At 36.2% G+C, this 27,293-nt stretch overlaps 1 pseudogene; it reads left to right on the top strand.

The window, feature by feature from the left end:
• Positions 1-24,803: 24,803 nt before the first annotated feature.
• LOC100065825 (UBX domain-containing protein 6-like) lies at positions 24,804-27,005 on the top strand (annotated as a pseudogene).
• The last annotated feature ends 288 nt before the right edge of the window (positions 27,006-27,293 follow it).

Raw genomic sequence — 27,293 nt, 5'->3', positions numbered from 1 at the left:
GACATACAGCAATTGGGGGACTAGGGTATCAAAATTAGAAAAGCATCAGGGGAGAATAAGCTTTAAGATTGACTTAATAAACCTATTGGAATGCCCTTGCTTGGGTTGAGAATTGGTTTCAAAATTTAAAGCTATAAATAAGCACACATTTAATAGAGAAGAAATGTTTCCGTTAATTGTGGATCAGTACTAGGGGTAGAAGGGATAGATTTACTTGACATAGGCTATTCTAATTAACTCTAAATAAGATTTATGGTGAAAAAAGCGTTTATAGCAGGTTTTTTTCCTACAAGATGGACACATTACGCCTTCCTTCTCTGGGTAACTCCTTGATTTAAGAAGATACTTATCAGGTTTTCACCGGATTTTGACTCTATTATTTACTCCAAGGCACAAGAGACACATTGTCTTCAAAACACTAAATGTAGATATGTTTTTGAATTCCTCTTCCTGAAATACAGGTCTTTCAATATGTTGCTTTAACTTTTATCTATAAGTGGTACAAATGAAAATTTAGTCTGCAAAATAGCATGAATTAGTTATAGTTGTCCCATGTTACCTCACTTTGCTTTAGAAAGTAATGGATTTTATAAATTTTCTTACACAGAAGAAAACATTAGTGTGAATCACATATATTGTGTTCATATTTCATAATTCCCCTCACCCCAACTTTAGTGGTTGATGGTTTCAAACAGGATAAGTGTGATTAATCTGGATAAAAAAGAGCCCCACATAAGCCTCACAGTTTCCTTTGGTGAGTGGTATATGCTTTTCAACAGACTTCTGAACACCATGACTGTGAGTAGTGTGGATAACATTTCCATTCATTGATATCTAAAATCTTTTGTAGGAAGTTTCCTTTGACCCTTTCAATAACAAGTCCTTCTATGTGCTTTCATTGCACTATGAGCCTTTATCAGAGTATCTCTCATACTGTACAAAAGTGAATGGGCTTACTCTTTTTCCTCATCGTCTTAAATCACATTAGTTAAAATAAAACTATTGTTACATGCTAGGTGCTGGGATTATATTATTTACACAATTTCATATAATCTCCAAAAGACTACAGCATGCATACTGTTATCATAATTTTAATGATGAGAATATAAAGGTTTAAACGTTTTAAAAAGTGTATCCAAGTCACAAGACTCTTTATGGAAGAGAATGCAACAAAGGTCAGAAGTCAACTGTAGCTCTGAAATTCCTGGTCACTGTGCTTCTTCCCCTTTGATGGTAGGCAACAAACATAAGTTGAATGTTCAATAAGTGTTTTTTAATGTTATCAGAATGAAAGAATGAATACCAATTATAGATAAGTCCAGCATCACTAATGAGAATAAGTTCACTGCATACCACTACTAATAATTAATAAATCTAAGTCCATTGCATATTTGTCCAAAATAGTCAAATGTAAACACATTGGGAAACATAATAGAGAATGTCTTGACTGAACTATACTCCCACTGTCAAGGGGTTTGCCTAACTTGATCTTTTTCATCCTGCAAGCCCTAGCTCACATCATCATTTTTTTGCACAGGCTTTTTCTAACTATTCACTATAAGTAGTCACTCAGTCACTCTTACTGCTTTCTAATATTTTCTTATCTAGTTACTTTTTACTTATTTATTTTAATTACTATTTATTTATGATTACCTTCACTAGAATGAAACCTCCATGATATTAAAGATCATTTCTGCTGGATAACTCATGATTTACAATGGTGACTATCACATTGTAGATATTTAATAAGTATCTATAAAATGAATTAATTAATAGACAGGGGTTTCCTTAATTATATGTTGCTGAAGATATCTGAAATAGAGAGCCAGGTATTATCAGTATTATATTATCACCAACATTTATTATTTTAATAATAGAAATATATTTTATTAAGTAATTATATTATTAGTGACATTTAAGGTAATAATGGCAGTAATAATAATTTATTGAATCTCTATTCTATATAGGCTTTAATATAGATCCAGTTAAAGATCGACATTATTCCTATAATTATATAATAATCCTGTAAGTATTAGTTTGCACACTTTAGTAATAAGGAAGCCAGTTTTCAGAGAGTATAATTAACTAGTATAATGGTACACAACCAATAACAAGGATATCCATGATTTATGCTCTATCCAATTTGCTACGGTCTTATAATATTTTCACTTGACAAACTAACCTATGTGGAATCTTTTCATTTTCTCTCTATATTTTAAGTCTATTTAAGTAAGTCCTAATCAGTTTCCTGGCCATGCATTCTGTTGCCTAATTCCATTGCCTAACTCTATTCCGACTAAAGTGCTATATTTAAGTATAGAGAACTGTTTTACATGTTTATTTGAGACAAACATAAGAACTGTAGATAGGAATTAATGTAGGGTTTTTTTATTGATTGTTGTAATCATATCAGTAGTACTTTTTTCCAGCATATGACCTAGCCATGGGTGTGAATCCAGGTAACGGGTATTTAGATAAAGTCTATTGATACCAGGGAAATCAAGTACACAGTGGGGATTTTAGTCATAAGGGAAATAGGAGACCAGGTGGAAGTGCACTTTGGGAAACAGAACAGAATTGGAACAACAACCTATTTGGTGCCAGATTGCCTTGCCTAGTTACCTAAGGACAAATTGGCCTGAAATTCTGCATTAGAATCAGATGGACACACAGGCCCCATTCGATGAACTCACATTCAGAGTGTCAGAGAGATTTGGGAACAGGATCCATTCAAGAAATCACAAAAATCATTCCCATAGCTATACATAACAATGTTGGACACAATTTTTAAAAGTCCTTTATGTTTTTCAAGGATGAAAATTTTCGTTACTGTTCATTGATAATCTTGCTTCCAAATGGAAATGATTTCAGCCTATTATAATTAGACTTATCTTCTCCATGCAATTGAATGGAGTGTGCTAACTCCACGGAGTGGTAATTACCTGCCTGGTAAAAACATTATTGTAGATCATTAATGTATACAAGGTTGTTTTATATGGAACATCAACATTTTTAATGCACTGAAATTAGAATATTCTCTTCCCGTCTTTGCCTGAAAACAACAAATGATACCTACCAGCATTTACAGATACTATAAAACTGTACCTATTCCAGGATTCCATGAACATATTCAGAGTAGAAAAATAACACCTGTTGTTACAGGACTCAATTTATTTTAGAAAGATAAATAGGAACCTTTAAATTTGTTTCATACCACTTTAATATTTTGCATTGAATTTAGATTTAATTCACCATGTATGGGAAAAGTAGTTCCTAAATAGCTCAATTCTATCGTTCTCTCATGGGGATAGGAGAAGCCATAATATGGCCTGCAGAGTTTTAAATGGAAGTATTGCCCCCTTCACAGTTTCTTCCCCAGATAAACACCTACCTTTTCTTGGCCTGTGTCTCTGCTGGAAGATTATTCATATTTCTTGATCATGATCCTCTGAGTTCAACTTATCTTAATCATAACAAAGGGATGTGAACTGATTTAATCTTCTTGTCAGAGTAACAAACAAGTTTGTTTATACCAAATGCAAGTTGGCTAACATCTTTGTCTTTCTACAACTTAGCACGTTCCACAAGGAATGGAAGAAATGACGCAGGAAACCAAAACGTAGAGACAGGGAGGGGTACCATTGAGCTTACTTAGGAGCTTAGTAGTAACTCATGGATGACATTTAAAAGAAAATAGAGAGATATATAACTCACACTTCAAGGTGTGACCACATAGCTATTGGAAACATATAGAAAATGATATCTTACTTCTTCCTATTTACTCTGTAGCCAATTAACATATGGAGAAATTTACATAAGCTCTCTGTGCCTTTGTGGCTTCATTAGTAAAATGTAGATAATAATAATAATACTCATAGGACTGCTATGAGGATTAAATGAGTTAAAGTGGTTAAGCTCTTAGAAAAGTGCCTGGTGCATAGTAAGTACTACTCAAATTTTAGCAATTATTACCTTTATTCTGCCAAACTGGGTATTTACTCATCACATTAAAGGTGCTATTGCACTAAAGATTAAAATAACGGTTATAAAAACTATATTTCATTACAATGTGATGCATAGTACTAGTGGTCAATAGCGATTCAGTAAAATCTATGAATTCTGTGTAAATGTCTTAGAACAGTGCCTTTGATAGTGATATAAATAAAAGAAGTATATTATGCTTTGGTAGAAACTTGCAATTATTAAATAGTAAAATGAAAAAATATTGGTTTCCATGAATGTAGTATTTATCATTTATTTGTTAATTATTATTGACTATAGAAATACACTAATTTGTTTAATTACTACACACTCTATTGATAGAATTTAAAGTCACGTTTAACTTAATATTTTAACCACTCTGATGAGCAATCTTGTCCTGTATTCTTGTGCAAAGTCTTCTCTATCTTAATGCTTACTCTTTTTGACAGACATTTTGCAGGGGGTGTAACAACATCAAGAATCAAACAAGTAATCTCACACACGAGAAATTAACAATGTAACTGGGGAGAAAAGGCTGATTAAAAGAGCTCCTATGTAAGCTGTTGGTTATAAAGGATGTAAGGATCGTGACAATAAGTTATTTAGAGGTTATTTAAAGGTTATTTCTGCATGGATTTCAAACAGAAGTGAGAATTTATGCTCATCCTGGAAGGGAATACACGGTGCATGGTCTTCAGATCTGAGGCTGGTACAGTGCCCCTACTTGTAGGAGCTATTCCAGTTATCTATTGATGAATACCAAACAAACCTGAAACTTTGTAACTTAGCATAACAATAACGATTCACTTGCTCATGGTCCTTCAACTGTATCAGGAATTTTGGGACAATTTCTCTTCGCTCCATGTGGTATTGGCTGGCATAGCATGTGCAGCAAAGTTCAGCTGACTTTTTGGCTGGGGTGGCAGGAAAGGTTGAGACCCAGATGGGCCTCTTTCCCCAGGAGAGAACCCAAGCTTCTTACATGGTGGTTCAGGGCTCAAGAGAGTGAAAGCAGAAGCTGCCAGACCTCCTCTCAAAAAATGACACCACATCACTTTGACAAGATTCTCTTGATCAAAGCAAGGCATAAGCCTGTCTAAAATCAAGGAAGGGAAAAATATACTCTATCTCAATGGGAAGTGTGGTAGGTACATATAGAACTGCAGGAATTGAGGATGGCCATCCTCTCAATCTGAAAGCTACCACATTAGTCCAAGAGCACTGCATTTTTCCTTTTGATTTTCAGAGACTCTGCCCATACCTTTGAATATTTTCTTTGTTGCGGTCGTCTAGAATTACCCAGTCTAAGCGCTTCCTGCTAAGATATTGATTGATACAGCAATCAGTACCTAGCAGCGGGCCCAGGGAACAGACCTTCACAATGGGATTCTGAGATTAATTGCTAATATATTTGAAGGATACACACATAGCTTCCTTGTCAGGGAATGCTGAAAATCTGTGGCATGCAATTATAATTACAAGGCCTGCTCTTGGAGGCCATGAACCAACAAATGGTAAAAACTTCCCCATTTTTATCAGTCAGACATGGGGGAGCAGGTATAGAAGTGGACTCTAGGGCATTGAGTCAAGAAGGATACAACATAATGCTGTATTGGGTTGACTTTATTGACCTGATTTCATAAACCTAAAATTCAATATTTAATGTATTATCTTGTGAACTTGGGTGTGGCATTAGTACTAAATGAAGCCTGTACTCTGAATCACCTATCGTCAATGAGGTAGAAATGCCAGAATCTCCTAGACAGGTTGTAAGGAAAGAATTCAAAGCATGGGGAGAAAAACATGTTACATGCAACCTGTTAAGGCATTCCCTTCCCATACCAACAGAAAGAATCAGAAGCTACCACCTAGAAGATAGTAAGAAATGCTTTGGCAAGAGAGCTATAAGCATCCCTGAAATGTTCAATGGTAGCTGTCTTCTGTGGGCCTGGGATAACTGCAGGGATGCTGTAATGAAACCGAATTTCCTGATCTCACTAGGAGTAAAAGCAGTTGACAGCTCTGAACCATCAGAGATAAAGGAGGAGGAATTACCACAGAAGTCATAGATAGGAAAGTGATGGCCAATATTTGTACCTACAACTATCTACGGTGTTGGCTAATTCATCACAATTCTGCTAGAAATCAGATAGGCCATCAGCTACTAATATGCCTCTTGACATACAACAGCAAAAATATATTTACATCAAGAGGGCAGAAACCTAACTCAACTCGCTGTAGTGAGGATTCCTGGCCTCTTACTCAGTTCCTAGGCAGAAATCACTTCACACATCTGGAATGCTTTGACCTGGGAGAAGCTGGGTCCTTCTGAGAAAAGACCTTGCAACATGGCCTCAGATACACATTGTGAATTTCTTCCAAGCTTTCCTGGGATACACCTGCTGTTATTTACCAGGGTGACCATATTGTGGAGAAAGCAATACCCAGTCCTTCTGTGGTTTATAAGAATTTGGTTCTTTACCCAAAGTAATATCCAGAGACTCAGACTTCTTCCTTTCTAGGTTGCTGTAGGCTGTCTATATCCCTCTTCAAAAGCTCCTTTTCTTTTTGTCCTTTGCCAGCTAGGTTGAGCAGCAATTCTCTTTTACCTGCCCTGGTATACTGAACTATCCCCTGTTGCTTTTCTTAAATCCTGCTCACATCAAAATTTTTCTTTTACTAAACTCTCTTCAAACTACTCACTCTGAGTGTGACATCTAGTTCCTCAAGGAACCCTGACTAGATCAATTTATTATCACAATACACCTTATCATCAGCAGCAAGCGCTATGTAAGCAAATAAGTGAGAAGGACTCTTACCAAACATAAATGTGACAGTAAATTAGGTTAACTCTTAGAGTTGTTAGAATTATTTTTCTATACAAATATCTTTGGCGTCTTTGACAATGTCTATTTTCTTTGACCTAGATGTTTCTTAAAAGAGTTACCTGTTAACGAAGTGTTCCCTTTGATAGTGAAGCTCTTCTTTTCTTTATATTTTTCTTTCAAATTTTGGGACATAATTTAAATAAATTTATTTCCTTTAAGGTGTAAAATTGGCTTCCTGCATGAAGACTTACTTTTAATGATTTCTGGGGTTTTTGATGATTTTGTTTTGAATAGTCAGAATACAATAGAAGATACTCCTTTCTATAGCTCTGCTTTCTGGATAGCAGTTTCCCCCAAGGCCAAGATAGAAGCTTGATTGAAGCAATCATCTGTGTTTTCATCTTGCATAAGCACGGCCCCTAGAACCTTTATTTCTTCTCAGTTATAACTATTTGGGGTAAAAATAGCAACATGGAAAAATATATTGGAAGAAATATGCCATTTACATCAGTATAGTTATCTTATATCTTCATAACTACTAGTTTGGAGAGTTATATTCTAGTTTCTTTGTGTGTGTTGTATACACCAATCATTTTAGCAACTTAAAACCATTCCTGATGAACCAAATAATATATTTCCAAAATTTAGAATGTGTCCTCAAAAATATTACAAATTTTAAATATACAAACATGACACTAGTCTTTCAATCCTGGGTTATTCACATTATGACTGTGTGGCTGCTGCTGTGGTAGGAACAAGAGATAGAAAGATGGATAAAGCATAGTCTCTATCCTTGTGAGTTAACAAGATAAAGGCTCAGAGTTTTCTCCTTCACCAAGATGCACCTTACCATTCAGCCAATACATACACATGTTCTAATAGAAAAACTCTAGACTTTGAAATTCAACATAATTTTGGCATCCAGTTTAGAATTTTTACCTGTGTTTTCTTTGGCACATTTCTTAACTGTTCTGAGTTTCAAATGGCTCATCTATGTGAGCAAGATAATAAAATTCATTCCTTAAATTGCTCTTAGGATTCAGGAAGAGAGGCAATGAGGAGGAAGCACCTAGAATCATACCAGACATCATAGGAGCAAAAAAATAAATGTTTCCTTCTTAAAGTCAACCGAATATAATTTAATTTTAATATAATATATGCTAACCTGATAGTGTCTCATAATTGTTTTAACACAGTTTTTCTGATTCTGATTTAATCTTGAGAGATTAAATCTTTTAATTTATTTATTGAATATTTGGATTTTCCCTTCTGTTTATCTATTTTTCCCATTTTCTTTTTCTTTTTGGTCCTCTTATTGACTTACAAAAATTCCTCATAAATTTTGGATCCTTGATTTTTTTTGTTTAAGACTTTTTTTAGAGCAGTTTTAAGTTCACAGGAAAATTAAGAGGGAGGTGCAGAGATTTCCCATATATTTCCCCTTCCCACACACGCATAGCCACCCTCATGATCAATATCCGCCTGCAGAGTGGTATATTTGTTACAACTGATGAACGTACACTGACATATAACCACCCCAAATCCATATTTTACATCACAGTTCATTCTTGGTGGTGTACATTCTATGGGACACCTATCCATCATTACAGTATCATACCGAGCATTTTCACTGCCCTAAAAACCCTCTGTGCTCCACACATTCATCCTCGACAGCAATGAAAGAAAGTTTCTGTTGCTCCACCTCCTCACCAGCATTTGGTATTGTCAGTGCTCTGGATATTGGCCATGCTAACAGGTGTGCAGTATTATGTCATTGTTATTTTGATTTGCTTTTTATATCGCTTAAATTCTTAAATTTATTTCTTCAGAGATGATAAAAATATTCAGAAGCGAGCAGAATTTGGTGCTGATTTTTCAGGGATTCAGAGACATATGTTTTTACTTTTTGTGTCAGAAAATGGTTATTTGAACTGAGCTTCATTTTCCCCATCTATAAAATGCAGAGTTTGGATTTAGATTTTCAAAATTCTAAATCATGTGAAGAGAAAATAAGATATTCTGAAATATTAGAGAAATTGTAATTTTCAATAGTCTTTATTTCAACAGAAATCACCACTTCCTTCACCAGAGCTATACCTATGCATATTTGTTTCTACACAGTATATTGTACCATTCCCTTTCTCATACTCGTAGAATGGATATGCAAATGAAGGAAGAAATTTAGGATGGGACACACTTATGTTTTTTTTTCATTTTTGCAAATATTGTTAGGTATTATTTATTGCATTTCATAGACAAAAAAAATTTCGTAAAAGAACTGTCATATAGTAACTGAGTATCGAAGCCAGAAATATTGAAACTTATTTGAAGCAGAAATCTTTAAAAGCAATTAGCCCATTACCAATAAATATTTTTTTGAAGTTAAGGTTATTCAGAGAAAAATTCAAAATGAATCATGGATTTTAATTTTAATTCTAGTACAAAGATTAGTTAATTGAAAATTTCGGGAAAATGTATTTTCCTTTGAAGTGTGGATTTAATTCGTAATTCTAAGAACAGTAGACAGTGTGTCACAACATAGGCTCTTCAAAAAACAGATTCTGAGACAAAAAATTTGAGTGAGGGTTGTTTGGAGGGGAGAGTTGGAGGTGTCATAATTGTAAAGGGTGAGAGAAGCAAGATTGGACAGAGCAAGGAGTTGAGCCAAAATTGGTTCCAACAGAGGCCAGAGCAGATCACATCGGAACTCTGGACCTGGGTGGCCCTTCTAAGATGTCTTGAATTGGAACAAGAGGAGTCCAACTTAACATCCCTGCACTGACCACGTATGGAATTAGGGCTGCACCTGGGACGTTCTTAACCTAAGGAAGGCAGTTCCTCTCTGCTGCAGGAAATTCCTGGAGGGGGACTGGGCTGTGAGCCATCAGCAGTCACATTTCACACTGGAGAAATGAAAGCCTCAGTCCTGAAGGGCAATCTGGATGCCATTTCTCTGATCCTATATAAATGCATTAGGATGAGTCCATGCACAGATAGATAGCTTTTTCTTGGTTTGTTTTCAATGTCATTCTTCCATATAGGATCTGTTAAAAAAATTATATAAATGTATATATATATATGTGTGTGTGTGTGTGTGTCAGCATTATCTAAGCATTTAAAATGTGGGCATACAGACCTGAATTTTTATCAGTTTTAGAGGCATAAACTTAGCCAAATGATTTGATATTTTTAACCCTCATTTGTAAAAAAATTTTATAATATCTACCTTGGAACATTTTTAAGAGGTTGAAATAAGATGGTGTGTGTAAAACTCACTCCAGCATGTAGCCTCCCCTGACACAGGAAGGGTTAATAATCACTGGAAAAGGCTTGCCAACAAACTGACCCAGAGGTGAGAAGGCTGGTTAGCCAATGATGGGTAAGATCTCCAGGGGGAGGCAACCTAAGACAGGCACCAGTTGCCCGGGGGCACAGATGGAGACACGATATCAGGAGCAGGAGGGGCCCTTGCCTAGGAGGCCTTGCACGCTCTGAGATAAAAATATACGAGCACAGCAATAACATGGTAATATCAAAACAGAGGCCGAGGGAGGGCTCCTTGAGAAATCACTAAGAATTCTTGGCATCTGCTAATTACATTGTCCAGAACACCTGTGTATGTTTAACAGCTGTAAGCTATGTATATATTGAAATGCTGGTTATAATAAACTCAGAGTGGCCATCGGCCCTCTCCACATCTATCCTGATGTGTACATTGGATTGCGACACAGACACAGTATCTAGAAGTTAATGTGTACTCAATAAATGGTATCCATAATAGAATATTATAACTTGAAGAAGAAATTCATTGTATATGTACAGATATAACATACAGTTAAATGCTAGTAAATCTTAAACTTTTCACTGAGTACTTACTATGTGGCTGGCACTATTCTAATTGTTTTATACATGACAATTTACTTTACTCTCACAACAACCTTAAAATGTAGATACTTCTGTTATTTTCATTATTCAAATGAGGGAACATAGGCACAGAGATCTCACAGCTAGTTAAGTGTGAAGACAGGATAAAAATCAAGAGTGACTAGTTCCAGAGCTGATAAGCCATTGTGAGAGTAGGTATATCCTTATACTGTACATGGAATTTGGTAAGGAGTCTTGTAAAATGGGAGGAGGTGATCTTGTGAACAAAAACACTTTAGAAAATTTAAGCGTAGTGATGACTTTGGTCTGGTTAGCAAGAAAGGGAGAGGATGCCGTGGAATATTTATGAAATCACAACATTATGAGTGCTATAAACCAAGGACACACTTGGATGTTAGCTGAGGGAAAAAAAAATCACACCCATAATTAATTTACACTTGCATCTCTCCTGGTTACCATGATTACAGACTTCTTTTATGCATGTATGAAGAAGCCACATGAAAATGGAACTTCCGTTAGACAATTTCCATATTGGACTACTCATTGGTACTCACCCCCACCTCCCAGGGTTTTGCGAAAACTTTTCAAAGGGTAAACATAGACACACAAATAGCTGTAATGAGATAAATTTCCAGATCCTTAACTTTTGCAAATACTCTCTTAAATTTGATCTGCCCCAGTACACTCATGCCATTGGCTGCATCTTTCCCACTTCTTCCATAATTGTCTTTCTCCCACCATTCCTAATGGTACTGTGGGCCATTGTTTCTAAGTGGAAAATCACATTGGCCTTCCAAACAAATGGAGGGTTCTAAATATTGGTGTTGGTCTTATGAAGTGGATGAGCCTGAAGACTGGGTAACAAATCCTTTAGGAACTCAGATGTTTGCAAGTCTTTTTTTTTTTTTTTTTGTCAAAATTAGAGAACCTAATCAATATGCCAGCTGGCAGACCATAAAATAATTTCTAATGATTAATCACAATGTGACTTTTGTCTATAACTCAAAGGGAATTCAAAGTCTTTGCCGTTTAGCAAGAAGCAAAGAATTTTATTTTATTTTTATTTCATTTATTTTCCAGGATTCTTTGCAGACAAACTGTGATTGATCCAACACTTGAAATTTTATTCAGGAACAAGACAGCTTGGGTTTGAACTCTAGCTTTACCAATTACTCCATGTGTGACTTTATGTAAAGCATTTCACCCCTCTGTACCTCAGTTTTCTCTTCTGTAAAATGGAGATAATAATAGTGCCCATCTTCGGGATTTGTTGTGAAAGATGAATAAGTTTATATATCTAAAACATGCAAATTAATCTTTGGGTCATATCAAGACTTAAGTAAGGGTTAGCCAATTTCATTACCATTATAATAATTACTTTAATTATTTATATATGTCAGGCTCCTAAAGCTCTTTGCTTTGCAGAATTGTCTCAGAAAGTTTGTGCTGTTCTTTGCATTCATTTCATTCCCTTGGGGAAGCAGCTCATCTACACAATAACATTCTTAAGGCGCGGTCCTCTAAAATTTTCAGTTTGTGTGACAGAAGCATAGGGATTTTTAAGCAGGAAAACAATTATACATAATACTTATTAAACCAAGTATAAAAGTCAACAAATATTCAAATAATTTTTACTACCATTTTCTTCACAATCCTATTCTTTATTTTAACACTTTTTTAGGTAAAAAAGAAATGTTTTGTCAAGAAATTCTTTTTTGGACTGAAGTAAGTGATGCAAAGGATGATTCTTTAGGAAAGAAACTGTGTTTTAACAGTTTAACAAATTAATTACACTTTGAAGAGTAAGGATATATCCAAAGGCTTAGAGACGGAAAGCTAAGAGGAGAAAAATTAAAGAAGAATCTGAAATTAATAAGTAATTAGCTATTCACCAGATCAGTCATGAATGTTGGCAGGAGATCAGTTATATTATGGCATAAAACAAAGGCTATTTTTGTGTTAGTGTTCCACTCTGCAGTCATAATCCAAGAGTCCACCTTTATGCGACCCTGAAGTCCCTGGAGGCATCGGTGATTGATTACAAGGGGCATCCTGAGCTCTCTCAATGGTACATAGAAGGTCCTTATGAGTTGTTTCCTCCTCTTGTCTTTCACGCCATATGAATGAAGCCTCTAATAAATCACCTTTGAATAACGGTAATTATATTGCACAATAAGTTTAAAACAAATGTAATTTTCCATTAAAATAAATATGCATACGTTTGTCTTTATTCAGAACTTCCTACATCTAAAGAAATGTGCCTCAAAATGTCATACTTCTAATGTCATTTCTTGGTCCTTACGACCAAACAAAATATGCTGCAGGTGTCAAATTGTTTGGAGTGCTCAAGAAGTATATCTCACTCACACACACACACACACACACACACACACACACACACATACACACATACACATGCTTTTTCCCTGGCTATACTTTTGTCATGAGCCTCAGTTTTAATTAAAAATAAAGTTGTTTCCTTCAAGCTGGTCAATTGCTTAGAAAATGTTAATTGTCTGGTGAATAGTCACTGGGCACATTGTTAATTTTATCTAACTATATGGTAAGGACATTTTACTGTGAACATGTGCATCCCCTTCCTTTAAGATGTCACTTTATCTCATTGAGGAACATTAGAACCCATATAACTTTTAGCTTCCCCTGGGACAATAAAAGAGGATCTTGTTTGGATTAATATCAATTTCATTGAAATATTTAGTAGGTGTCAATTGATGAGATTTTTTTAATTGCTAGAGTTAAGAAAACAAAATCTAATAAAATACTTAACCCTTGCTCTACCTGACTAAGATTTTGCAATGGACTATAATGGATCAAACAGGGCTTGGGTATGAGCCATAAAGTAATTCACCTGCAGACTTCAAATCCATTAATAATTGCAGAAGAAACATGAGTGAAGTCCAGAGTCCTTCTACAGGAAATAATATCCAAGGAAGAAAAATGATCAAACGCCAGAGTTGATATTCTGTTCATGGTGCCTGAGATGGAAATATTTAAAGAAACTTTAAACATGGCCAGGAGTTGGCCATTCATTCTATTTCTTCCATTGGTCCACAGCCCACATGTCCTTTAATACAGAATCTGGCCCTAGGCTAACAGATGCTACTTTTCAAAACCATACAGACTTAGAACCAAAATAAAAAGATGCTCTTCTTATGCCGCAAAGCACCTGAAGAGTTTGCTAAAACGTATATTCTTATGAAACCTGGCAGATAATATGATTCACTTAATCTCAGAATGGACCCAATCATCATTTCTAAAGTATCCTCAGGAGATTCTAAAATAGATGGTCCATGAATCATTTAATGAAATCTTCCTCCAGACTATAATGTGTTTGTTAAGACACCTATAATACTAAGGATGTTTATCTTTAGTGCTTAAGAAACTGCCTGGTGTATAATACTTTATCAATAAATGTTTGGTCAATGAGTTAATTAATGTCCATCTAATTTTTTAAAATCCTGTTGCTGTTCCCAAGTTAATTAGAAGATGTAAACACTAACAATTTTATAATAGCATTCAAGTCAGTCTTGAAAAAAAATTATAAAGTAGGTGTTTAAGAAAGATTCCATCATCATAATCTCAAGCCTCTATGCAATAGAGAACAATAAAACATAGCTTTGAAATTAAAAGACTGGTATTTGTATAATCTGGGGATATTTATGTCAATGTTTTTGCAGCCAAGGATTTTGAAACATCAAATAGCTATTCAAATGTGTGATGAGACAATCTAGACTACAAATTTTGATATTCAGTATCCTCTAAGTGTGCTATTTTCCAGCTTAATTATTTTTCTCCCATCTTCAGCCTGGAAGGTTTTAGCAAGGAATCCATAACCAGAAAAAATAATTTTGTATTTGAGAGATTGAATTGCTACAGTAAGAAAGAAAGATATAAAAGGCGTTGGGGAAAAAAGATACTCTGCTCTCCAGGTTCACCCATCTGGAATGCATTTCACATTCCAGTGGCTGAATAAAATTGGATTTGTTTTCGCCACATGTACACGACCAAAACTTGAGAAGGGCCCCCTGCCTGCATTGTGTGACCTAACCACCTTCTCAGTGAAGAGGTCACTGTGGCCTTAAAGGAAAGCTGTACATCCCATATTCAACCCAAAGGTGTTTAACCATAAGGTGAAAAATGTGGAGGCTACAACTTCATTACAGTAATTACATGAATCACACTAACTTGTCAGAAAAGAGAAGAAGTTATGAAGCCAACACATTTGGTATTTATTCATTCAAATATATACCAATAGTATGCTCTTTGTTTTTTGTACAGACAATGGGGGTAGGATAACAATATCAAGCTGATAAGTTAAAAAGCTAAAAAAAATCTGCCTAAATCTTTCAGATTATAAATGAAATGTGAGATATTTTACTTGAATAAAACTGAAATGTCTACCACAAAATCAACAACTACCGGTAAAAGCAACTTCATTTATTTTACTCAGTTTCTAAGATCTCTCTATAGTTCTTGCACTTATTTATGCAGTTTACCTCCCTCCAGCCCATAAACAGAGGTCAGTGCTGAAAAACTAAATATTTTCAATTGCCACAATTGGAAAAACAGTTATCAGCATAGCTGTCTCATTGTTTGCCTTTTTTCCAGTCCTTAGCTAGATAAATAATTGCAAATATGTACACAAAAACTTATTGAAACCCAATCTTTTAATATAGCTACATATATATTTAAGACTTAGAAAGAAACGTACTTCAAATAGCAATAAACATTCCAATTCTCTGGCATCAGTTAACACGGTATGCCCTACATCTATTTATTCATCTTTCTGGGCCAACTAAATATAAAAACTCTTTGGACAATGACCACTTTATCTTTATCCCATTAGAGACCATAATTTATTGCAGTAGTGTACTCTTGATATTTAGGTGGATGAGTTCATTTTCTTATTCTCTTTAAAATCATATGTTTTTAACTTCAGCTAAGTTTGCTTCTCTTTCCAATTAATGGCTTTAAAAAAATAACCTTCATCCCAGTTAGGGAACACACCTAGGCAAACATAGAGTAACTATGTTATTTGTGTTCAAGGAACTTTCACAACAAATCAATCAACTTCCTAAATTTTGCATTATGTCTAATTAAAAATGCTGAGAAGAATCAGCACCAGGGATATACCAAGCATTGTGCACCTGCTTCCAGAGTATGGAGCAAATCACAAAGGAGAAATATTTTACACCATCCCTTGTCCTCAAAATGAGTTTGACATTGCCATATTTTATCTTTTGAGTTGTAATTCCAGCAGAAGCTGTGGCCTCTGCTGAATGTGGCCTTTGAATTCACCCAGGCTCAGCTGGACTCACTCTTAGTAACCCAGGAGAAACTAGAACTTCAAATAAATAAAAGAAACTAAATTTTCTCTTAGACTTACCTGTGTGCACAGAAGCAGCTTTTCCCTTTGTTAAGCAGAAATTTCTATGAGTTGACAGGTCTATTACCCAGAGCCTTAGACACTTCAAAGTCTTCTCACAACTTAAGGGACACCTGAAAAATTTTAATGTGAAAGTCAGAATATCTGATTTTATCAATGGTCGGTCATATCACTTATGTAATCATACTGGGGCATTTGTTCCACTGTCAAAAATGCCAAAACGTACAAATTATTAGAATGAACAATGTAATATATATGATTTATCATTCATTTTTAAAATAAACATCAAAAGAAATTTGGGGCAAGAGGAAAACAAACAAGGAAAATATAAAAAGTCACATTTAAATGGTTGATTCCACATTATTTTATACAAAAATAAGTTTGTATATAATTTGTTAATATAGGGATGGTAGGATATTAAAAAGGTGAAGAGCCTATGCAGAAAATTTCCTCTGATAGCTGACTGCTGGTTGGAATCATCTGGTAAGCTTCCAAAACTATTAATGTCTGGGTGTCACCTTCAGAGATTCTGATTTGATTGGTCTGAGTGGACCAGGTATTGAAGGGTTTAAAATACTACCAGATCAAAGGGTAGAAAGCTTTAGTTATGCAAGAAGTATAAGTTCTACGGATCTAATACGCAATATGGTGACTATAGATAACAGTACTGCATTGTATACTTGAAATTTGCTAAGAAGATAGATCTTAAGTGTTCTCACCACACAAAAAAAGAATGAAAAAAGTAACAATGTGAGGTAATGGATATGTTAATTAGCTTGATTGTGGTGATCATTTCACAGTGTATACATATATCAAAACTTCAAGTTGTACACCTTAAATATATACAATTCCTATTTGTCAATTATACCTCAATAAAGCTGAAAAATCAGGAGAAAAAGCCTCCCAGGTCATTCTAATTTATAGTCAGTTTGGTGACCTGTACTTTAGAATGAAGTCCAAACAAAGCAAAGCAAATTATTCTAATATTCATTCTTTTGCAAAATGTGTCACATTTCTATTTAATAAAATTATCATGCTTTGCTTTTTCACTGGAAACTTCCATAAATGTATACTGGTTGCTTCTTTTAATTTCAATATTGTTGCTTTTATATTGATTACAAAGTTATTTCAATTTACGAAGAAGGACCAAAGGAAAAAATTAATATGTTCCCAATATATTTAGGTTATATATGGAGCAAAATATTTCATCCAATTTTTAATAGTCATTTATTAAGTTTCCAAGCTCTGTGTGTGCTATATTAACATTTTCTTATGAAAAATAAAAATAATATGGTCTTTGTCATATGATTTCACTCATATATGGAGGATAAATAAACACATAGATAAGGAGAACAGATTAATGTTTACCAGAGGACAAGGGGGTGGAGTGAGAGTGAAACGGGTAAAGGGGCACTTACATATGGTGACGGATGGAAACCAGACTATTTGTGGTGAACACAATGCAGTCTATAGAGAAACTGAAATATAATAATGTACACCTGAAAGTTACACAAGGTTATAAGCCAATATGACCTCAATAAAATAAGTAAAAAATAATAATAAACCAAGAAGGGAAATTTGCACATATAAAGATGAGTCAATAGTCAATCAAAACTGTATTAACGGTTAAGCGCAATTTTAATGAGAAATGCGTTTCCCCCCTTGAGCTGAGTAGTTTAACTGTTTAGATAGGCTACATTCACTAGATAACCACAAACTTCCTACTTTGCTCTGTACTAGGAAACTATCAAAAGAGAGTGTAGTTCTAGACAACAGTTCTTGAAGCAAAGAGGCAAAATTTACTTTCATAACTTGTGCATTTTTCCACCAATTTACATTTTCAGTTTATTTACATTTTTATTCCTAAAAGTTGGGGTATTTTGAATATGAAGATTGAATGCCTGTTACTTGAATATATTTAGCTCAGTACCTTATCAGGGTGCATTTTACATTGAAATATCTTGATAATTAAAGTTTCAATGCGTGATTTCTTGAATTTATTAACTACATTATCATTTTATGGACATTTTAATTTACAACCTGAATTAGTAGCTGGTATTGTTGTCATTAAGAAAAATAGAAAAAAATACTAGCAATTATAAACAGTATGAGTTGATGTAAGCATTTTTGTTAGCCCTGAAGCAGTTCTCATAGTTTTATTGTCTTAATCAACTTAGTCAACTCTCTTTATTGCTTTTTTGGAGGTGGTAGTTTTGAACACATGCTGGGGTGTTAGTTCACTGCTGCCAAATTAAAAATGATAATTCTCATGCGTGAAATAACTGTGTGGACTAATGACCAAATATCTTTATAATGTGAGCCACTGTTGCAGCAGGTGGCCAAACAATTATACACCATCACATAATATATCCCTGAAGTAAAGAAAAAATGTATTTGTAATACAATCAAAGCAAAGGCATTGAGAATAGAATATATATGTCAATAATTAATATAAAGTGAAGATTTAATAATTTATTACAAACAGTAAAACTAAGATCCTTATCCTAAATATTTAACTTCAGAGGTATTCAAGGAATAGATATTTACTGTGCATGCATGAGAAAAATGAAAATGTGATTAAAGAACCAATGTTATCAGAGCTCTTGACCTTGTGGAATTGACAGCCATTTTTCAGGAGATTTATCTCTGATAAATGCAGCATTGGGAAGGAAAATTATGAAAATTAAGACTGATTATGGCAAATTTCTAGAAGGAGTGACTTGGGAGGTAGCAAAACATAGCTCATGAAACGTCTTACCTTCAAAGCTTGGCTTTGAAATTTAACTTGAAGGCAAAGAATAGTTACATAATAAGCTTTCCTTTATATAGGGAAATTACTCTTGCAGCAAGATCAAGGGTGTATTTGAAGAAAGCAGGTAGATCGATTAGGAGTTTACTGTGATAATCCAGATAAAGTTTTACTATAGGCAATACGGGATTATTGGCTGGGAATGGAGATCAGAGACTAGATTAACCTAATTTATAGAAATTAGATGTACATGATTTTGTGACAAGTTAGAGAAAGCATAAGAATTAAAAAAAGTTCTGGTGTAATCTCCTAGATATTAGCTTGGATATATAGACAAATGATGCTCTCACTAAGTCATCAAGGACTACAGAAAGAGAAGTCGTTATTGAGGATAAGAAATAACTGTACTTTCTAATTTTGCTTCCCAGAGAGAGCTCTAAGGACCAACAACCTTGGCATCACCTGGGAGTTTGTTAGAAGTGCTCAATTTCAGACTCTTTCCACATCTATTGAATCAAAATATATATTTAACACCATCCTTACATCCTCCAAAATCATGTATATGATTTAGAGTATGTTAAATTTGAGCTGCTTATATCACACAAGTGTAGATAGGTCACATGGTAGGTGTAGAAATCAGAAATATAAATATGAATACCAGTAGAGAGCATAGAATAGAAATTTAAATTTGAGGAACGTTAGAAGAGATAGCCATGGGAGAAATTAAAATTTTCTGAAGAAAATGTATAGAAAAAGGAAATAGATTTTGGGAACATCAACATTCAAAGAGAACTGAGGTAATGAATGAAGGGGTAATGAAGGAAGCTAAGAAGAAAGACTCTCTAAAAGGAAATTGAGATTAGAATAATGTCAAATAATTCATGGAAAAGGGAAGGGGAGAGAATCTTAATAAGATTAATCTTTTCTCTAAGAGAGAGTCTAAAAAAAGCCCACTGGATTTGGCCATCAGAGTTACTGGTCCACAATACAAGTGCTTCCAGTGAAATAATAAAATCAGGGGACAGATCACAACAGGCTGAGTGATTGGCAGGTGAGGAAGGGAATAAAGAAACTTCTTTGCATCTTAAAGGAGAGAGAGAAGATGATGGTTAGGGTGTAGTAGACAATCTGTAAAATGGACCCCAAAGATCCCACCCTTGTATAATGCCCTCCTCTTGAGTGTGAGCTGGCTTTATTGACTGGCTTTTAATGAATAGAATTTGACTGAAGGAACGGGATGTCAACTATGAGATTATATTACAAAAAGACTGTGGCTTCCCTTTTAGGCACTCTCTCCTGCTTTCTTGCTCATTCACCTCATGGCAATCTACCTGCCATTTTGTAAGCTGCTAGTCATGTCCTTGAGCTTGGGGGCAGGATCTAGCTCAGAGAACCCTTGAGATACCTGCAGCCCCAGGCAACAGCTTAATTGCAGATTCTTGAGAGACCAGAGACAGAACCACCCAGCTAGGCTGCACTCGGAATCCTGACCAACAGAAACTATGAGGTAACAAATGTCTGTTTTTTTAAGCCAGTAAGATTGGGAGTAATTTTTTTGCAGCAATAACTAACTAATACAGATTTTGGTACCTAGAATTGGGATGCTCCCCTTACCTCTATACAGAAGTGGAATGTAGGCAGTGGACATTGGGGAGAATGATTGTAAAACGCTTAAAGTGCATTGATCACACTGTTCATAGATTTAGGACTTTGAGGAGCCTGTAAATGAGTGAGGAAAAGTGTATTGAAAGCTGAAGGAAAGGCAGTGGTGACTATGTAGTGGGAGAAATTTAATAAACATTTTCATCTACAGCTATGCAGAAAGCAGAACATGTGACTAACGATCTAGATAAACTACCTAAGAAGATCTCAAAGCACAATGTTGAAGGTGCCGCCTGCTTCATTCTGGCTATTTAGAGAAAAATATGAGAGGAAAGAAATAACTCGAGGAAAGAACTGCTTAAAAAAGAAGCCAGGACTTGCTGGTTTTGAAAAAAATTAAGTGCTAAAATTAGGTGCTAAAATTAAGAAAAGATTTCAACAAAGATCAAATCCAGGGCACTACCAGGAAAATATGGTATGAAGCTGAAGCTGAAGGTGTGACTGTGAAATCTTTTATGAAGACGTCAGAAAGATCAAAGGTGGTGCTGTAGAGTACTGTTCAGTCACATAAAAAGCCCTGTAAAGAGATTAAGGGTGTACTACATAGATCCTCTCTATCAAACGATAGGGTTTCTATGAAGTGTAAGGGCTGCACCTCTGCCTTCTCAACAGGAGCCAAAGGTAGAGATAGACTTATATCTAAAGATTTGTTGGTGTGTCTTTTTTCTAATGGAGTGAACCCCAAGAGGATTTATAAAAGACCCACAAAGTCCTTGAAACATTTATATATACAGAAACAGCACCCGATTGAACTGAAAAAGAGGCATCTGGGCCCCCCCCCCCCCAAACTTCTACAGTCAGAAAGCAGGCTGGGAAACCCACTCAGATGCAAAGGCATCCTTTTATAAGAAAAGAAAAATGCCTCTGAGAGCAAAACCAAGAGCTCAGAAGGCAGAGCGAGCTTGGAAGCTGATCCTCACTGAGTCCAGCTGCGAGATAACTACAGCCCTCCCGCAGCTGGACTGCCAACCTCCTGAGAGACTGAGCAAGAGGCACCCAGCCAAGTCACCCTGGATTTCTGACTCACAAAAACTGTGAGAGAATAAAGTTTGTTGTTTTAAGTGGTTAAGTTTTGGAGTATTAGTTTAATTACTGGCAGAGAGGGAGAGATGGACGTTAAGCAACACATTTGCATAGATGGGAGTTTATAGGAGAAGCGTGAGTATTGGTGGTCCGATTGAACTTGGTTAAGAGATGTAATATTTCTTTCCTGAGATGAAAAGGACTGCAGGTGGTTATTAATTTGGGGGTAGAGTTTGAGGATATACTTCATTGATGATCGCTATCTTCTTAAGAAAATAGGAGATAAAGGCCTTCTGTTTAGAACAAATAAATTTAAGTCTGAATAAAAGATATCTGAAGGGAATTTTGGAATGATCAAACCAGAGACAATAGAACAAATGGTCAGAAAGTGCTGAAGACAAGACCTAAGTTAGGGCTAATATATTTGTATTGCAGGATGAGTAGGATAGAGGAATGAGGATGAATAGTTTAGGACTGGCTTCAGAGAGAAAAATTGCTTGACTTGACCTATGGCTTTTTCAGAGCAGGAGACTCAGGCAGAATAGGAAGCAAGATATTTCTGGATATTGCCAAGCAAACATTGAAATGATGAATCACAGGACCTATTGCAGATAAGAAAATGTATATGGGGGCCAGCCACGTGGCTAAGTGGTTAAATTTCCATGCACTCTGCTTCAGTGGCCTAGGTTCTCAGGATTGGATCCCAGGTCCCAGGTGAGGGTCCTAGTCCACTCATTAGCCATGCTGTGGAGGCATTCCACAAACAAGATAGAGGAAGATTTGCACAGATGTTAGCTCAGGGCAAATCTTCATCAAGCAAAAAAAGAGGAAGATTGGCACCAGATGTTAGCTCAGGTTGAATCTCCCTCACCAAAAAAAAAAAAAAAGAAGAAAAAGAAAAAAGAAAATATATAAAACCTAAAGGGCTCAGCAGACTAGGAGAGAATGGTGGGGTTTTATATCTGATCTATTGGGATCCAGGATACAAGAAAAAGAGAGAATGTGACTGGAGAATATAATTTTAAAGTTCAAGTGTTCAGAGTTTGAGGTGCATGTTCCAGCCATTATAGCATATTATAAAGAAAAAAGGAAGCACACTTCAATTATATGGTATAAAATGAGGCGTAGATTTTCTGAGTTATGGCAGGGGTGATTATAAATGAGAGAGATGTGTCAAAATGCTATGGAGGGATGACCAATCCCAGAGATAATAGATCCAGGATATTTTATCTGCTTTGTGACCGTACAGAAAAGAAGCACACTCCTAGGACAAAAGTCCTGAGTCCTAGGCTGCCTAGATGCCCAAATCTCCACATTTCATAATACTGTCTGGGCCTAAGAGAAATAATAAAAGATAACGTGTGTCACAAATAATAGTTACCTATTATAAAAACATAAAAGTACCTCTCTGTTGTATCTCTCTAATCTTCATAACATATTTTTTGGAAATATAGTTAAATATGTTTTATCATTATAAAAGCAATAGAGACTCATAGAGCATTTGGAAAATGAGAATTTAAATTCAACAATATCAACTATTATCTCCTCATTCAGGGACAAAATTCTCTTCATGTTATCAAATATTTTCTTTTAGGCTTTTATTCACTCAAAATCTTAAACCCAAAAATGCACAAATATACTTAAATCGTTATTGCATGTGAAATTCGATATCCCACTTTAAATGATCAATTATAATATTAGTATTTAAAATATTAAATGAAATTATATCATTGCTATTTCCCTACAGCTTAGATACTTCTTTTAATAATTTATATTTGTATCATACAGATTTATCCTAATTTACTTGACTATTATTTTATCAAAAATATAGATGTTTCTGTTATTTTCTTACCTTGAGAGTAATATAATGAGCATCCTAATTTACACATCTCTGGGTGTAGTACTAACTATTCTTTTGGGCTATAGGACAGAAACAGGTTTGTGAGGTTATGAATTTTTTTAAAAAACTGAAGGTAAGATATATGCTGCTGAATTGGTGTTATAAAAGTTTTTCTTTTAGTAAAATTTGTACACTTTTCAGCTTTGTAATAGTGATTTTTCTCAATTTGCCATGACCATTATTGAGTATATATAGAAGTCCTATCATCTGGCACCATAATGATCAGTGGTTTCTAGTTAAATAGAAAAAAAACAGCCAAATTGGGAATCATAGGCAAATGAATTTAGTCTAACTCAAAACACATTGTTACATCAAATTCGGAAACACAGCATGCCATGTGTCTTCATGTCTAACACTGGGGCTTGACTTCTGCAGGGCAGGCTGTTGGCAAGAGAAGATGAATGTGGGTTGGGAGAGAATAAGGACAACTGGAACCCACACATTCAGATGCAGGATCCCACGTAAGGACTGGATGCCATGTCGGTTCTCATTAACTTTACCCTTGACGGTGTGGGTGTTCTACAGGAGAAGCTGACATCCTCCTTCTCAGAGCTAAACCCACATTTGACCCAAGAATCAGAGTCTGAAGGACAATTAAAGAGAAGGTGGAACAGTCGCAGGCCTAGCTGCAACCCCATGCCAACAAGATAATCATCAGATGACTGACAGTGTGAGTCAGCTGCAAAAGTGCCTGATGACTCTGTCCCAGCATGGCTGCTGCTTTATATCAACCCTCTAAATCTAGGGCCAAAATGTCTCTTGTAGCCTAACTTAACCGGAACCGTGCAAGAAATGGAATTCTGGGAAACTGAGTTCAGCCTGGCAAAGTTGACACTTTCCAAAGCCACAACAGTCAAGGTGTTTTCTTTCAGATTATTACTACGTTCTCAACATTATTACTTTCTTGCATAAAGCATATCTTCTCTGACTTCCAATTTTGATTTAAGAGGCGTGAGCCTTTAATGACACAAAAAATAATCTGAACTCAGAATCTTCTTAGACTTTTAAAAAATACATATTTGCCAATATTTTATAATTTCCTTGGCCTCCCTCCAAAATGACAGCAGTGATTTTTTTAAATTGACATTAGGTTATATAAAATAAATTTTATTTTCACAGAAACAGCAATGCTGTTTCTTTTTCATTTATATTTTATAGGTGTTTGTAATAGTTAAGTAAGTGAAGCAATTACAAGAGAATGTGTCACCAGTCTAAGCAGATTTGGGAACAATACAACAGAATGTTGTTAAGCACAAAACTCTTTGGGTGGGAGGAGAAGTTCATGACCATAACTGAGAGTAACCTACTAATCACTAATTTTCAGCCTGGTTTGCATAACCACAGTCAATATATTTTATGGATGAAAAGATGACATCAGCAAGTGCGTTGTGCCTGTTAAACAGAGATCTGTAAAGAACAAAACAACTCCAAATTTAACCAACTTCCATAACATATATACAAACCTTTATTTAAATATACACGTGCATAGACACACTACATATATAAATACACAGATCTACCCATACAGATAGACAGATACATAGACACACAGACTGATACACAGACAGAAAATTTAAAAGAAAGACCCTGAACTATATCTATAGCTATCTGCAGTATTATGCTGCAGCTGGCTCACACCGGTTTGCAAAAGCCAATTGTGTAAATCTTTTCCCAAATCTGCATTAAGTCACATAATGTTGGTAGCTTGAAATAAGCCATAGTGGGAATATTTACACTATGAAATTGACAAACACTGTAAATAAGGGCTTGGTTGGGGGGCAGTCCCTGGAGAGGAAATACAATTTCTCAAACTTTTTTTCTTTTAAGATTTTATTTTTTTCCTTTTTATCCCCAAAGCCCCCCAGTAAATAGTTGTATATTCTTCGTTGTGGGTCCTTCTAGTTGTGGCATGTGGGACGCTGCCTCAGCGTGGTTTGATGAGCAGTGCCATGTCCGTGCCCAGGATTCGAACCAAGGAAACACTGGGCCGCCTGCAGCAGAGCGTGCGAACTTAACCACTCGGCCACAGGGCCAGCCCCCACAATTTCTCAAACTTTTACCAGCACAGCACTATTATATGTATATGTGCACATAGACACGCATGTGTGCACACACACACACCCCAACTATTTTAGAACTGTTGTAATATGTATGAAACATTTCATTATTGTAAACCACCCACTGGTAAACTATATTAGGCAACAACTATATTGTTTGTATGATGTAGATTTTTCATGTTTTATGTATCTGAAGTTTACATAAGGCCTATAATTGATAGTATTTTATAATTGTAATTGGCTCAGGTTTCTTTTCCACCTGGTGTTCTATGAATAATGGTATGTCTTATGATCAACAGTGTCATATGTTTGATGTGTTTTATGCAATATGACACATGTAGTCTATGGCTAATCATTTTATTTTTGCTGAATTTTCAGTTTGTTTCCAGTTTTTCAGGATTACCAATGGTGAAGCACAGACGGCCGTCATAGCTGCCCTGGCAGGCTCGAGCAGGAGCAGCCCAAAGCCCGGGGTCCCAAGTCACAGGACTCCATTAGGAACCAGATGAGAAAGGAATTTTGAGCTAAAGCAACTGTCAGTGTGAGCCCAGGCGCAAGGCACGAGCGTGGTGTCTGCGCCCAAAACGGAAAGCTCCACCCATTCGGCAGTGCCTGGAGTGTATTTCACCTGCCGGCTCACATGGGCCACCCTGAGGAAGGACCAGCAGGATGCCCGCATCAAAGAGGGCATTTTCTTGCACTTTTCCACCCACCCAATGGCTGCCTCCATCTTGAAGATCAACAGGGTGAATGTGGGACAGAGTGAAGCTGGGCATGGACACCATCTCCAAGTACCTGGACACCATCTCCAAGTACCTGGACAATATCCTTCTGCATTCCGAGGAGGAGAAGTACTGGAAGATCAAGCTGCAGAACAACGTGTTCCGGGAGGGCATTAATTGCCTGGAAGGGACCTCCGAGTTTTTTGAGGCCATCAAGGCGATGCTTCCAGTTCCCGATTAGGAGGGCCCCGAAGAGTTCCGCTAAGCGAGGCCGGCCTGGCCCAGCCCCAGAGCCTGGAGAGGCACAGGAGCGGCTGCTGAGTGCTAAGCCAAGCGGTGCTGGCCAAGCTGGACCGACAGCGCCAGGTTTTCTGGCCCTTGCCTCTGGCCTCCCGTTACAGCCTGCCAGGGACTTCTTCAACCTCACAGTCGAGGAGATGAAGCGGGAGCAGAGGCTCGGGTCCAAGGTGGTGGAGTGGCTGATGGTGCTGCGGACCAAGGCCGTGCGGGAGAAGGAGGAGCAAGAGAGAGAGGTGAAACTACACCGAGAGACGGATCGACTGGCTGCCTTTTGAGATGCGGGCCTCCGGAGGGCGGAAGTTTTCGGAGGACTAGAACTCGGCCTTCACAGACTGTGGGCTGGTGCCCTCAGCCCTCCTGATTTTCTCTTGGGACGCGGCTTTGCCAGAGGAAATCAAGGCCATGTGCACCAAACCCCACTCACCTATCCTGAAACCCGCGCTCCTGTCGGTCTTGAAGAAGCTTTCATGAAATAAAAGCAGGATTGGCTTCACAAGGAAAAAAAAAAAAAAAAGAATACAATATATGCTTCGTGAGACTATAGCTGAAGGATAGATTTAGGCAAGTAGGCAGATTGAAAGAAGTAGAATTAGTAGTTCAAGGGCATTTCCATTTTAAATCTTGTCAGGCAATGCCAATGTTACAGTCGGAAGAAATATTATCATACTATTGCAACACTGGATATTAACATCCTTTTTAATTTCCACACAAAACTTGTTTTAATGAATATTTCTTACTATAGTAAGCACTGAAAAAGATTGTTGAATAAGAAAGAATGG

This window comes from Equus caballus, chromosome 3, assembly GCF_041296265.1.
Source record: "Equus caballus isolate H_3958 breed thoroughbred chromosome 3, TB-T2T, whole genome shotgun sequence".
Lineage (NCBI taxonomy): Eukaryota > Metazoa > Chordata > Mammalia > Perissodactyla > Equidae > Equus > Equus caballus.
This window is presented reverse-complemented; position numbering and strand designations above follow the sequence as displayed.